General features: G+C 38.1%; 1 protein-coding gene and 1 long non-coding RNA gene across 8 annotated transcripts in view; both read right to left on the reverse strand.

Moving 5' to 3' along the window:
* Positions 1-12,204, reverse strand: part of PTPRZ1 (protein tyrosine phosphatase receptor type Z1) — a 131,155-nt gene that overhangs the window by 103,096 nt on the left and 15,855 nt on the right. The window lies entirely within an intron of this gene.
* LOC135301279 (uncharacterized) lies at positions 876-5,127 on the reverse strand. The gene is made up of 3 exons (XR_010363018.1): positions 5,056-5,127; positions 3,483-3,701; positions 876-2,901 (listed from the first exon to the last, which is right to left on the reverse strand). It is a non-coding gene; the product is annotated as an uncharacterized LOC135301279 (long non-coding RNA).

A 12,204-nucleotide genomic window follows, 5' to 3' on the forward strand; every position in this document is an offset into this window, starting at 1 on the left:
TAATTAGGGCGCTTTGTCCAAGGGCCATTTAGACACTTCTGCCATTGTGCTCGGGAGGAAGCCTGACTTACATATCCCGCCTAGCAATGCAGAGTTGTGAATAGGGAACAGCCTGGAAGTTTACCTATAGCCTTAGAAGAAGCTCCCTCTCTGTTTTCTTATAAATTCTTCAATTTAAGGGTGTAGGCCCAAACAGACAAAATGAACAGAGTGCTAAAACACTTTGAGTGAGCAAAGAAGGTTTAAACTTCTGGGAACTGGAGACTGCCTTGTGAAAAGTAAAACTGCTGAGAGGACAGGCACATGCAGCTAACCCTAAAAGAAAAAGCCTTAATAACGGATATACTGTGTGTATGAAGAACAAGTCTGAGCCTTAATAACAGATATACTGTGTGTGTATATATATATAATGCATAAATATGTATATATGGGGCTATGTCACAAAGGCTAGCAAATAAAAGCAAATTGAATTCCTAGGGGGAGCAGGATGAAATAATCAGCACAATGTAACAAACCACTATGACATCAATGGCTACATTTAAAATGGGTAAATGGCCCAGCAGGACAAAGCTTAGAGTAACACTGCTGGTGCAAATCTGAAAAGTACCTCTTGAACACAAACAAGCCAAAGCCTTTCTCCTAATATGCACAGCAGACAGGTTACCCAGTGAACAGCAGATGAGTCATTAAAGAGTGATGATGGCACCATAATTCAAATTGACATTCATGGAACAGCACGGGTGGCAAAATAGTACAATGACACCTACATTTAGTAATTAAATGCACAAGCTTTTTAAAGAGTTCCCCAAAATAAAAATATTTCCAGTTTAAATAGCAATGCAACATTTCTTCAAATTGTCTACTAATTTTCCAGAAAGTAAAATGGTTATAAGATCCAAGAGGACATGGCAAAATGTGATGCACTGAGGTTTCATTTAATCAGATTAGGTAAGACTATGGTTTCAGGAAATTCAAAGAGCTGTAACAGGCAAGGAAAATGTGTAACATTGCCAAATGATGATTAGCTTTGACAGAAGTAGCAGCAAAAAGTAATTTTAAAAAGCACAGAAAAAAAACTCCTGCTTTTATTTTGTTGGGTTTCTAATTAATTTTATCAGCTGATAGCACAGACCAGGGCATCTGGACAGCTAAATCAAGTTCTTCATTCAATCTATAGCTGGAGACTGAGCCTAAATTTGGAAATATTTGAGAAATGGTAAAGAACAAATATTATTGCCCCTTAAAACAAACCATCAGTGTGGTTTCAATAACTAAGCACAATAACACGGGCGAGAGGGAACATTGATAAAAGTGGCCACAGAAAAGTTCTAGATAAGGAGAAGGAAAAAAGTTAAGAATGCTTGTTTTGTAAAGAAAACAAATATAAAGAGTAATGAATGTTGCTAAGATGAAAACTGGGAACTTCTGTTCCCCTCTCTTTGGAAGAACAAGAACATCTGGGGTCATTAATGAGGAGGCTGAAAGTAAAAAAAAGTAGTGAAAGGATTCACTTTATTCACATCTGTCTAGGCAATTATCACTGCAAGAAACTGCTAAGGTTAACAGTTTAATGAAGACTGAAATAACTGTAAGGATATCAGGAATACTTGGTCTTATCACAACACATTTTGAAAGGTAGCACAGATGATAAATATGAGAAAAGATTGGGGAGTATTTAACTTCTACCTACTGTATGATTTCATACCCATTCTTCTGAAACCTCTGCACTGGCCTCTGTCACACAAAACTGAATTCAGAGATGACCCAACATGGCCATTCCTGCTACTTGCATACCACACATGAATGATCATGGTGTTTGAAACAGTGGCAGCATTTTGCCTAGATAAAATAGAAGTACTATTTAAACTTAAAATAAACGTCACTTACTGTTCTGTTATAGATAATTTACTTTTATGTCCAGCTAAACAATGAAGTTAACTTTGAGAGGATTGCTGGAGAAAGTGATATGACTGACTCTTCCCTTGCTTCAATTCAGGAGTATGTCCCTAAATGCTCTTAAGCAATGTGCCCCTTAGATCTCTGAAATTCCATCAGGGAACCAAAACATGACTGTGAAGTGAAATACCTAAAAAAAGGAAAAATCTCAGATCCATCAGCTGCAGCTACCTTATAGAACTGGGATCACATGATGCTTACTTTTGTATTGCAATCTTTGTTCAGAGAGCAAATGCTGGTTTTAGACAATACTGTCTTTCACTACCCAAGTAAAAGAATAGGGTAGAGCAGATTTTGGCCTAACCAACACTGCAGAGTACACCCTTTATGCTGTGGACAAGAGCATTTCCAAATTCTGTGATTCCTCACTGTACAGTTCAACTCAATTACTCTACAAAGTTTTATTTAGGTAACTATTATGTTAATATTGCCTTTCCCCCTGAATAGTTTCCAGAAATTCTGCTTTATCCAATTGTGTTTGATGTGGAGAACCAAGAGAACAGCCTGATCTGGCCACTCATCCTTATTTCCTCTGTAAAAACATCAGAGATACTCCCTAACAGCGTACCTCTGCCTATGCTCTTATCTTTTGTTGCGACTTTTAAGGAAATCCTTGCTGCTATTGTCTGCTCCAATGGAGAAAGAAAACTTAAATTTCCAGTAAAAATGCAAGCCATAACAGTACTTAAGTGTTTTTCCTCTGGCTGGATGAGATTATGTTGCTGCTTACACTGTGATTGTCTTCTCTCTTACACCTTGAGCAGCTACCATGTTTCCCATCACAGTTTTAATGTTAAAACATCTCCACTGCTGGACATGCACAGGCACAGTAGCTCTTATGAAAATAATGTTGTGACTTTACAGCTCTTAAATTGGATTTGGGTAAGTACCTGGTGTCCTTGCTGTCTTAATTCAGAGTTCTGCATTGAAAGATCCGCCTCTTCCCTGTAAAGATGTAAAGCTCTTGGGTAATGCCATTTTCAAGGAAGGCCCAAGAATGTAATTACAATGCTCTCTAAATACAGCTTTATGCAACATAAGGGAAATCTATTTAGCTAACATTGGTAATGTGGAAAATGTTCAAGTAGCACTTGATAGGTATTGCAAAAAAACCTTGCATGAATAACAGAGACTGAACTGTTTATTTTCTTACATTATTGTATTTACTGTTTTTAACCTTGTCATCCTTCTCATCATCAAACACAAGCCATCCTTCATACAAATCTACCTTTAATCTCTGGAAATATTCTGCAGCAGATTAATTAAGATATGAAGCAGAAGAATCACTAGCTGGAAGAAATGAAGCTGAGACAAGTATTAGTCAATATTTCAAATTAAATCTTTGCTGAATAATAATATAGATTAATTAATAAAATGCTGAAAAATAAATATAGATTGCCTAATGATACTTCTCCTAATATTTCTACTGTAATTTCATTTAAATGCAGGGAAAAACCACCAAATGTCACATGATTTCTTTTAGTAAAGACAAAAGAGAAATATAGATTCAATCATTTTATTCTTACCAGGGCTGTAAGCTGTACCACACAAAACCATTTTGTCTGAGGTGAAGGACTAGACTTGAATTCTTGTTATGTCCTCTGATGGCTGATACAACTCTGAACTCCCACATTTGCTCAAACCCCTCTCTCTTGCCTATCAGGTGTGCTGGCCAGTCCTGCCCAAGCAGAACTCCCACCACAGCCAGGAAGTCAGCGAGGAGAAGCACAGCTGGATCCCCATTCCTAAAGAAGCACAGTAAGAATTAACTCAGCTGCCCGTGGTTGAAGGCAGGTAATGAGCCCTGATAGCTGTGGCATTTTCATGATTCTACATGCCCATGTAGAGATTCTAAATTACTGCAGGACTTTTTCCCTTTGTTTCAGAGATGTATCCATTCTTCAGCTAACTGTTAAATTTTTATGCCCCTTTACAGATGAATGATGTATTTTGATTGTAGCAGGTGACCAGCATTCAGCTCTTTCAAAGAGAAACCCTTATGGAACAAAGTCCAGCTCTGATTAAGTTGACTATCTGAATTCAAAGCATGTCTTGACTGCTTTCCATGAAAACAACTGATCCTTTTCATGGGCTCAGGCCATTGTAACTTCCTTTACACATTGAACAGATTACCATGGACACAAATTCAAACTCCTTCCATTCACACAAGGTCCCTGAAAATTTACATAAGTCTGCAGAGAAAACAGGCAGCCAAGCTTTCAGTGACGTGAATATTGTGATGAGAGTTTCAAACAATACATACTTTTATCTCCTAAAATATAGTTTACAGTAAAAAACCTGAAAATTAGTTAATAGGAAGGAAAACCAGTATTTTCGGTAACTGTTTAAAATGATCTTTTAAAATAAACAATCACTATCCAACTATCTTAGACCAAGCAGCTGCAAAATGTAAACAGTTTGGAATACCCTATGAACAATAAAATGCTAGTCTGTTACGCCATAACAGTGAACTTTTTATGTCAAAAATTACTTTGCAAGTCACAGCAGTACATCTGTCAGACATAAACCAAAATGAAGATGCAATCCCTTCCTTTGACCAATAAGGTGTCCTCAGTGCAGTCTGGCTTGGCCAACCTTGCCAGAACTAGACTTACATTCTGTTCTCCTCAGACCTTTTGTTTGTTTGTTTTTTGTTTAAAACACACCACTGAAATCAGTTTTGGTCTACAAGACATCACTACAGTTTTGCATTCAAAACTCGGAAAAGGCCTCCCAGATACTGGATTTACAATGTTAATATAGCATTATTAGGAATTAATTTTTTAGAAAAGCTGTTGGGAGAGTCAAGACTTCCAAATCAAAATGCTCCTACTGTAGGATTTTGTGCACTTAAATGACATGAATCCTTTTCAAAACATTTTCCTGTAAAGCAGCAATACACCTGCTGGTTTCACATATCTCTTGAGGAGAAAATCAGATCTTTAGGAAGAATCTGGGCTAACCTTCTGGCCAAGGGTATGTTACAGCATGAAGGTCAGTATCTTACCTGAACAATCTCTTACTCCCAAGGAACTGAGGAATGCACAGTATGTCTAAAATGCTACAGTTTGTTGGCATCTTATTGTAAAGGTTTCATACCTTCTCAGTGATATCTCATGGGCAGCTCCTCACAGCACTGACTCTTTCTCCTCCTCTACACAGCCATCAAACACCATCTCACCTCTCGACCAGCCAACCTGCTCTTTTACAATACCCCTCTTAATTGGATCCAGCTGTGACCTATTAAGGGCAAGCTTGCTCTTCATGCTTGATAATTAGCACAGCTGTAACTCTTTAAGGGTGAGATTACCTTCACTACTAACTCTATTCTCCTACCTTCTATCAATCCACAACAGTTTATATTTCTGAGTTTATTGTCATCTAATCTTCATTCTTCCACACCTCTGAATCCATCTAGGGCTAATTGACATCACATCTTCCCTCCCCAAAACCCTCTCTCTGCTGGTTTCCAAACCTTTTTCATCAGCTTCTGCACCTAAAAAACCTTTCCTATGACTCTGCTATGCGCAAGTGGAGGAATTTTCAATAATGAATTATGTATTTGTGGTTTTTTCCCTAACAAAATCACACTGAGGTTTTAAACTGAACAATATTTTCATAGTAATGGCCTTTCCATCTAAAACTACTCATGGGGTTTAATGAAAGGAAATACTTTTCTTTATCTGGAGCCTATTTTTTTAGAGCATAAGGATAACTACAAATGGAAGAGATCTCTCTTTTGTATTTAAGGATTGAAATTTTACAGACTTGAGAGTTAATTGCTAGATTCTTTGACAAGTCCTGAGTACTTTTAAGTCAGACCACCATGCAACAGTTTAAATGGTAAAGCTCCTTCTTCTCCTTCTTGTCTCCCTTATGCACCCAAGCCTCTCTACAACAAACTGCAGCTCCATTAAAGAAACAGAAAGTGTTGCCACAGATTTTGAGGGGATCAAGTTCAGGTATGATCTGAGAGTACAAAAATTTATTATCTAAAATGTCTTCAAATACATTGAACACAATTTCCACAAATGAACCGAAAGAATTTTTTTCCCTTACCCTATTCTTCTTTAAAGCACCTGCTATGCTCTAAATTATCTGCTTATCCTGATACATGGTATAAGAATGATTTCCAAACAATAAAACACATTTCTTAGTAAAGAAAAATAGAGAATTTAGTAAGAGGCATTGGGTTCAACCATTTATTCTGTGTGTGAGAGAATTCTAGAATTCTTAAACTGAAATCAATAATCATGCATGCATATACATGTAGTAACATCTGTCTGGGGCTTCAGTGGTAATCTTGAAGTTGTACCTTAAGTTCTACTCTGAAAATTAATCTGGAATGAAATCAAGTATCTTGACACTCATCTGAAAAAGATGGCCTTTCTTCAGCCCATAAATACCATATCACTAATAACAAATACATTTCATATATCCACATAGCTTTCTGCAATTCAGCCTTCAATACTTCACACAATATTCTCTGGTACTATGTATCATTAACTTGTAACTTCAGTTTTACCACCAGCTTCAAAGGACTCACATCAGAGTAAGTCTTTCCATAGAAAGAAAATAGCTTTTCTGTGACAAAGCATTATATAAGTAATATATGGTTTCATTTATAGGAAATGCAAATTTTCCAAGCAAATGTTGATTAGCTGAAGTTATATATAATTTGTGATGAAGATTACTGTCCCTTTCCAAAGCACAGGTTCCTTCATAAGTATACCAAAGCAAAATAAGAAAAGAAAATGAGAAATTAAACTTCCCCTACCCACCACCCACTCTAAGAGACTGGCATATGAAAGAAGCAGGAAGTAAACACTCTCTTTAGAAAAGTAAGGAACATTTCTTGGGGGTGTGCTGGCTACATACAACCTGTGCAAGCAGTGCCTTTTCAAAGTTCTCATGAGGCACACATTATAGGTAACTGAATTCAACAAGAAATAATAACTGCATCAAAGTCTGCCTTAGAAAAGAAGTTCTAATCTTCATCCCAAAGGAGCATTTTTGGTCCTTGAATGGTTAGAATATATGGATCAGCATTAACTCTCCCTTTTCTTCTACTCTGAGGCACAACAGGGGAAAGGGCCCATCACAGCATCAATCAAACACAGCTTACAGCTGAGATTAGAAAGAAAAAAACTAAATATGGTCTAGACTTCTACTGTAAATTACAAATTTTACATAAATGTATCTTGGCCTTCTTAGACGATTGTAGCACTATGAAAGGATTATGGCTTTTTATAAATACCTGAACCAATTCACTTTTGAGGCCAACATGCAGAAGACCAGTGTGTGTATCTGCCCATTTTTATTTCCTTATTGGTAAAACTTACTTCTGGGCTGAAAATCAAACCAAAATCATCATACCTTTCCAAAAGGGGACACAAGTGTTTCATCTCTCTTTCCAGAAAAAATGGAATCAAAACTATAACATGTGTGTGAAGATTGAAGTACAAGAAATCCCCAGAGCTTTTGTAAAAAAAACCCAGAAGTCTTCTGAAAGAAGTTCTTTGTCAAATCAGAATGGGACCCAAAGATCATTCTGCTGTCTTCTAATTTATTTTCTTCCCTTCCTTTCATTCATAATTTTTTCTGTTAATTTTTTTATATTTTGCAGCTTGAAAGTTTAAGTTGTCCATTTAACCTTCCTGCCAACTTTTACTTCATTCACACCTATTTCCAGATTCCTAACGTTTAATTGCTCTTTATAAGCTGCTCCATGCACTAACCACACGAAGGGCAGCATGGTGCAGGGGCCCATACCTTCACGTGCTGCTGGGGCAGGCTCCTGCTGGCAGGGCTGAGGGGTGGCTCAGCTGCCAAAGCATTCAGATGCCCTTCCTAGAGCCATCCTGGGCTGACCAAGGGCTTCCTTAATGGCCACATTGATTTCTCTGGTCCACTCCTGGTGGCCCTCTCTGTCCCAGAGTGGCAGACACCTATCTGCGTGCATGCTGGGTGTCAGGTGAGTGCCAAAAGCCTGATTGTGGTAGCACCAAGCTTCTCAGCTCCTCTCAAAATGAACAGCTAAGGGCAGGCGGTTGCCATCAAATTAACTCCCCAGGGAAAGCAAGCTGTCAGCAGTTAACTGAATGATGGATGAATTGTTCTCTGAGGTCACATATAACTTACAGATCATTTCTCAAACATTTCCTTTTTCTTGTATCAAATCAAAGCTTGCTTTTCACCTATACATTTGTGCCTCAGCCCACATCTCAGATTAGATTTACATCATTATCTTCCTAGTCCCCAGGGTCTCATTTAGATTTTGTAATTTACCTTTATGGTTGTCTTTTCTCAGCATACTCCTCTTACACTGGTAATTTATAGGTTGAGCCCTGTCATCATCGACAAAGAAAAGTCCCTCATGTCTAACCCACTTTTTTTTATTCATTGTCACACACTTATTTTGTCAAGGCTTGTCATTATTAATTTTGTCATAATTATATTAAGGGTGAAGGAATATCTTATATATGCTGAATGCAACTACAAAATAACACTCTAACATGACCATGTTTTTGGGTTTTTTTTTTGTAAATAGAGGAAATCCTATTAGTATTAATCCTGCCTACTATATAGATATGGAATAAAAGAATTTAGGGTACTAATATGGAGAAATCACATACTGTACTCTGCCTAGTGCATGTTTCCTAGTTTGATGTCAACTAAATGCTAAATCAAGCAGTGATGAAAGGGTTGCATTTTAATTTATCCAGCAGTGCTTGGCTTATTGCCAAAACAATGGGCTTACTGCTCTTACACAGGCAATATAGTATACATTTATATTAGGATCAAATTTTATTAGTTCACTAAAATGTGTATGGTTTTTTATGAACTCTATATTTGCACTCAAAGGAAAGGCAATAGCAGAATATAACTGTAGGAAAAATATTTTTTTATTTTATTGGTATCTTAATATCTACTTCTATGTAGAAGTAGATATTAAGTTCTTGAGAGGCTACATTGGTGTACACTTAATAGGTCATTCTCATGCAAACACTGCTATGCCACATTTTTGGCCATGTTTTGGATATTTTTATACATCAAAGAAAGCAGATGATCATCTGTAATTGGAATCAATCCTCTTAAAATTTAGCTTGCTATATGGTAACTTGTAGCAGCTAATTTTTTTCTAATTTCTTTCCGAGCATGCAAGTCACTTAAACGCAGGAGAAGCTCTTGGACACTAGTTCTTACTCTATGTCCTGGTTTGGGCTGGGGTGGAGCTATTTTTTTCACAGTGGCTGGTATGGGGCTGTGTTTTGGGTTTTTGCTGAACACAGGGTTGATAATACAGAGGTGTTTTTGTTGTTGCTGGACAGGGCTTGCACAGAGCCAAGGCCTTTTCTGGAAACTGGAGGTGCATGGGAGGTTGGGAGGAGACACAGTCAGAGCAGGTGATCCCAGCTGACCAAAGGGATATTCCAGACCCTATGACATCATGTTCAGTATACCAAGTGGAGGGAAGAAGGAAGAAGAGAGGAATGTTTGGAGTGATGGCATTTGTTTTCCCAGGTCACCATTAAGTGTGATGGAGCCCTGCTCTCCTGGGGATGGCTGAACATTTGCCTGCCCATGGGAAAGGTGGGAAAAATTCCTTTTTTAGCCTTGCTTGTGAGTGCAGCTTTTGCCTTCTTTATTAGTCTCTCTTTATCTCAACCCACGACTTTCCTCACCTGTATCCTTCTGCTTCTCTGCATGATCCTGCAGAGGGGGAGTGAGCAAGTGGCTGCCTGGGGCTTAGTGCTAGCTGGGGTTAAACCACAACACCCCAGTATTGCCCTGCTCTAAGAAACTTATTTGTTGTACAATGTACATCAGAAAATAGCATCACCTAGTAGATTTACATCAAAAATGCAATGGGCACACTTTAGAACTGAGCAGAAGAATTTTTTTTTATCAAGATTTGCACTAGTATGCCTCTTCTTCTGACAAGTTCTTTCTTTACTTAATTTTGTTTTTCTGTAGGTAATTACAGCTTGTTTCCCTTCTGATTTTTTTTCCATGGAAAACTAGGATACTTATCACAGCCATCATGGAATTCTGGCATGGAGGAAAATTAATGGAGATTTTCTCTTTAAAGCAGCAAGCAGAACATCAGTTTTATTTTAAAGAGTGAACGCAACCCAGTCAAGCACATGTTCTTTCATGACTAGAGCCTTGGGTGGATTCTTAAAATAGTACTCATTACAGTTATTGCATCAAAAAGAATTTAGAGCTGTTTTCTCCAATTAAAATAATTGTGAAATTTAGCTGAAATTTATTTCTAAATATTGTTTCTCTAAAAAAAAAAACTTACTGCCATGCCAGCCTGTCTGTTCCCTATTACATGCTAAAACTTTTCCCAACATGGTCCTTACAAGTCCAAGGCTCTTAACTCTCCTTCAAATGTTTCTTCACAAAGAGCTACTACCAAAGGTCTGCACATTTTGGTGAAAACCAGTAGTCCTGTTTAATCTGTAACACACACGGATGTCCTGTCCATAAAGACAGCAGTGTGCCATCCTTAGGAAGTGAGTTTTACCCTCAGATCCTGGGTTTGAATAATGTTCCATGAGGCAGCATTAGTTTAGGATGTATTCATTATAAATGAAATGTATTATTCCAACCAAATTACCTTTCAGCATAAGAACATACATTTCTATTTGAAAATAATATAGCTCCTTGGAAGTTTTTAGATTACAGTGGTCATTACAGCCTGAATAGCACTGTCAATGCTCACTCTTTAACAACTATTTCAATAATTGACTTGTAATATTGACAACAAATCCACAGAACTTGTGCTGCATTGAGACTGTATGTAGTACAAGTAGAATAATCTCAGATATGGATGCTTGCCACAGGCAGTGACAATTACCCAGAATCTGCTTTGCAGTATTCCCTCCTACCCTCAGACAAAAACTGTTCTAAAAGAGTAGGATTTTCTGGAGGGAATCTGGTTCACACCCAGATGTGGGGCTGCAAAAGAGAAGGAGGAGAATGGGAGTGCATACAGTTCCCTCTGAGGAGGGAGAAGAGAAGAGGGGCTGAAGGCCAACCTCAAAGGTCAAGGCAGTGTGGAAGTGTGGGTAAGTGGGCAGGAGGTGGCGTCTCTTCTTTCCCTACACCCATCACTGCTCCTCCTTTTTTTCCTCCCTCTCTTCTTCACTTCCTCCTTCCTGTTTCTCTTTTTCCCTTTCTTTTTTTTTTTCCTTTGCTGTTTTTTTCTTTCATTTACTCTCTCAGTTGCTCTGGGATTTCTACAAACTGGGAAAACTAAAGACTCTGGAAACTACCATTAAGTCTCTTCCTCTTGTTAATAGGACCCACCACTTTTCTTACTGTTTGTCCCCTCACAAGTTATCATTTGCCAGAAGACATCAGAAATCTGGAATGGTTGTTCAATTAATTTTTAACACATGCTATTTTTTTAGAGAGAATACAAAGAAATGTAGGCTTTTATCCACTGCACCTGTGCAATTTAAAACTTTTGTCCATGTCAGTAGTTGGCCTTATGGTAACAACTTAGAAGTCAACATTTATTTCTGAAGTAAAAGTAACAAATGGATACAGAGTGTCACCTCCCTGAAGTCAGAATTGCAGACAGGAATGTGTCAGGACGCTGCAGTGGTAACTGGCAGCAAACACAGAAGCCTGCAGAGTGACCCATGAAGAGGCAGTATGGAGGGCATAAGAGTGAAAAGCTGTACATTCATTCAGCACCAGGCACCACCTAGAAAATGTGGGTTGCAAGACCTTGTGGAACTGAAATGGCAGCTAATGGAAAATAGCTGCCAACAGCCACCACCCCTATACCTGTGCTCACATGCTACCTTTGTAGCATGAAGAATGATACCTGAAGAAAAATTACACAGGATAAAGAATATAATTATTTTTATTATCATCAAACATGACACATGGACCCAAGCTTTACTGACTGCTACACATGAGGAAAACCCAACTTTCAGTGTGTTTGAGTGTACTACATGCTTCATATGAACACTACATTACAGCAATTAGATAAAATAACATCAGTGGCAATTGCATTCAGTGCAATTGTTCCTTTTGTGAGATGTTGGAGCTTTGTTTTACGCAGCAAATGCGTACCTGATATTCCCACCTTTCTCCATGCTGACATTCAGGGACCATGAGGTACAAGATCTTGCTGCAGCCCATAGCTTCAGGGTAGCAGCAGGTCACACAGGGTGAGAACCCCCATTTAGGATTATGATCAGAGACAATCCACCACTAGATAAATGT

Source organism: Passer domesticus, chromosome 5 (assembly GCF_036417665.1).
Source record: "Passer domesticus isolate bPasDom1 chromosome 5, bPasDom1.hap1, whole genome shotgun sequence".
Classification (NCBI taxonomy): Eukaryota; Metazoa; Chordata; class Aves; order Passeriformes; family Passeridae; genus Passer; species Passer domesticus.